Here is a 3,563-nt window from a genome sequence, read left to right as displayed (position 1 = left end):
CTATGAGCATTGGTATATAGGCCTTTAAGGCCTTGCCTAGCTGCAACATGGCGAAGCTTATTTTGACCCGAGTCAACCCCCAAAATATTTTTTTTCTGACCCACACCCAAATTGTAAAATGTGAACTAGTTCACATTCTGACCCAAACTGAAACCACTTTGCGGGTCATCCACTGGTACCCAACCCGATGCAGGACTGTCCTGAACCCCCACTTTCCCACATGTCAGTATTTACTCACTTTACCATTTCCTTCCTTCCAAGCCCACTCCATAGAGAGTAAAATCTATTGTATCACAAAGCAGCAGTTAGTCATTAACTTCCTTTGGATGCAATTTATGCCTTTTCTTGAGAGGGAGAATGAGTTATAGGAGAAAAACAAAACAAAACAGGAAATTAGAGCAGTCTTGACATAGAGAACAACAGAGTAAGCCAGAAAAAGAATGAGTAAGTCTATGGAAGACAGGCTTTCAGAAGAACCTGGTAGATGTATGTATTCATATTTAATGTACATGGATGCTCTTTGGTTTGTTTAAAAAAAAAATGTTTCAGAATGTTACCCCTGTACTTGAGGCACTCCCACTTATCTGTCATCATCTTATTTTGTTCTCTATTCCCCACTTTTTAATTTCTGTCATCATCCATCTCCCACTTCTTTCCTGTTCCTTCACTACTAGTTTCTCTTGTTCTGTCATTGAAATGGTCTATGTCAGTGCATGCCTCATTAGACTTGGTGGTCCTTGGGTCAGGCCTGAATAGGAGCCTGGCACCTGAGCTGAATAGAGAAGAATGACATAAGCAGCGCCATGCTGTCACGGGATGGGTTCCCCAAGGATGGTCATGTTACCCCTAGGGCCCCTCAACTGTGCCAATTCAGCCTGATGGGCACCCTCTATTCTCACCCACCACGTCTTGATATAATTATAATAAATAGGAAGGCTGCCTTCAAGTCTACTTGGACATGGTTCTGATAGACCCCACTGAACCCCATGGGTTCCCGGACCCCTTGAGGGTCCCATTTCACAATGGATGTCTCAGGACATCCCCAGCCTTATGGGCCATATGCGTGGCTCCAAACCTCCCCTTTACCATGCCCCAAGCCTTGCAGATGGTATTCTACACACTTTATTGCCACTGGGTAAGAGTATAATTGTTGGATGGAGCTTCCCTGGAAGATGGAAGAGTGGTGGGTTGTTAGGTGCACCCACCCATATTAGTAGCTCCACTACAAGAATGAAACTTAAAACTGCAAACCCTCCCTCATGTGAACTGTTGTTACCTAACTTACTAGTACCCTTACAGTTTGCAAGTTCAGATTCTAAGAGCTACAGGTCCTTAAAATGAGCAAACAGGCAGAAGAGTGAGCAAACATGTTAAATAGTCATGGAAACGTAGAACTGAGGGTGTTTTTACACATGTTCCGTGGGTGAGGGTGGGGGCGCTCTAATAAGGGTGGCTCTAAGACCCGCTTTAATGAAAGCGTCAAAGGTGTCTCAGGTATCAGTGTCCCCACATTTCAAAACGGTGGCAGGGGCACTTTAACTAAAGCTTGTTGAACCAGCTTTAGTTAAAGTGCCCATGCTGCCATTCTGAAGTACAGGGATGCTGATACACAGGACGTGGAGGCTGTGATAATTACCACGCTCCAGTAGACTTTATTAATCGAGGCTGCTCTGACGTGCTGTAATTAGAGCGTGTCAGAGCAGCCTCTGCACTCATGTACAGGCACCTTGAGATTCTTATCTGGGGTAAAACACCATAGCATTGGAGTCAACTGAAGTACAGTGATTAACATTGGATGAGGGTTGGGTCCAGGATATTAAAATGTACAGAAGAAAGGTTTAAGCAAGAAAGGCATCAATCAAACAAATAAAAAAACTAGTTTGCACATTGTAAATTAACATTAAATAAGCTTTTGATTTAGTGCAGATAAGGACACATTTAATCAAATGTGTAACATTACTGTACACTGTAAAGAACATAGTATTCAAGGTTCCAACATTTTAGTAAAATACTAGAGTTTTTTTCTAGATCAATTTCTTTACCACTAAGAGTTAAATATACAGGCATCTACATAGGTTACAGAGTCAGCCAATATAAGTATTTTAAATAAACTAATTTGCACTATATTTAAACAGACAGCAAGACTAATCTATAATATTTAGATTTCTACATAGAAGATAAAACAATATAGACAGAGCCTTAGTCTCATCTGAAGTCTGGCTTTCTGCACTTTGTCAATGATTTCATTTATGTCCACTTCCAGTCAGAGTCCTATAAAGTTGTCTTAGTATAAGTCTGACACAAAATATTGAATCTACAAATAAAGGGCCTCTTTTTATCACTCTTATATTGAGTTGTGCCTTACTCTGTTATGGGACTGTACACAGAGTTAGGCATCTACTAAATATGTGCAAAAGTCATAGGATCCCAAACTGTTTTGGTACAATCTTCTTTTTCTAAGCATAGAACAATAATAGTGAACTCTCAGCACTGGCAAAACCTAGTTCAAGCACTGCAATCGACTGGAAAAGTATTGGTGCTCAGAGGAGGGAATCAATTGATTAATGGTCCATTAACCAAATTAATTCTGCCCAAATATATTCTTTGCCAATGCATTTTCTAAATGACAAGAAAAGGGATTGTTTGGACAAAAGAGTATTTGTGTAAAGCTAATTAAGTGGCATAACAGAAAGGAAGACATGCAAATAAAACAGGGGGTATACATTTCCTTACCAAACCCTTCCTGTCTCCTGCTATACATCCATAGGCTGTTCCCAAAGTGAGAATTTGAGGGAAATAGAAGATATTGCTAGGTAAATCATTGCAAAGTTTGAGAGATTTCTTTGTTCTGGGACCCTGGAGACATAGTCCCACGTAGTTCCTTATTATTCCATGTGGGGTGTCACTTAGACAAAGTGTAAGAGTCAAAAAAATTCCCCCTCCCCCGTGGCCGGCCACCACTCCTGTTTCAAAAATCTGGAGTTTTCAAATTTCCAGCAGGGGCTTTGTCCCGAGCATGCCGGATTTATGAAGTTATATTGTATTGGAATAGAGTGTTGTGTTAATAGCCACATGTCAACAGAATTGCTGTTGTAAGATACAGAATTGTTTTGATGATCAAAATAACTAACAAGAAAATAGTATGCAAGTCTGCCTCCTTTATTCAAATGCATATGCCTCACTCAGCCTTGTGTCATTTTCAGGAATTAAGTAAATAGCTGGTTCAGTTTCAGTGAATTATGGCAATACACATTTTCTGCTAGGGCCAAGAAAGCTGTTGGCAATGTTTCTTAAAGAAAGTAACTTTATTATATATTCAGATCAACAATGGAACAATTAAAGTAATTGGTGCCATGTACCTAAGAACATAAGCAGCCATACAAAGACCAATGGGTCCATCTAGCCCAGCATTCTGCTTCAGCTTCTGATAGGGCAGAAGAGGATATAGAGGGAGAGAGAGAGCATTGAACTGGATATCTCTGAAGTATCTATCCCCTATTCAGTATTATCTCTGGCATCCCCCATTACTGGGTTCAAGATGCCAGAGGAAACATCTTCAGCCA

The sequence above is a fragment of the Gavialis gangeticus genome, unplaced genomic scaffold (assembly GCF_001723915.1).
Source record: "Gavialis gangeticus isolate Ggan-Ray unplaced genomic scaffold, GavGan_comp1, whole genome shotgun sequence".
Taxonomy (NCBI): domain Eukaryota; kingdom Metazoa; phylum Chordata; order Crocodylia; family Gavialidae; genus Gavialis; species Gavialis gangeticus.
This window is presented reverse-complemented; position numbering follows the sequence as displayed.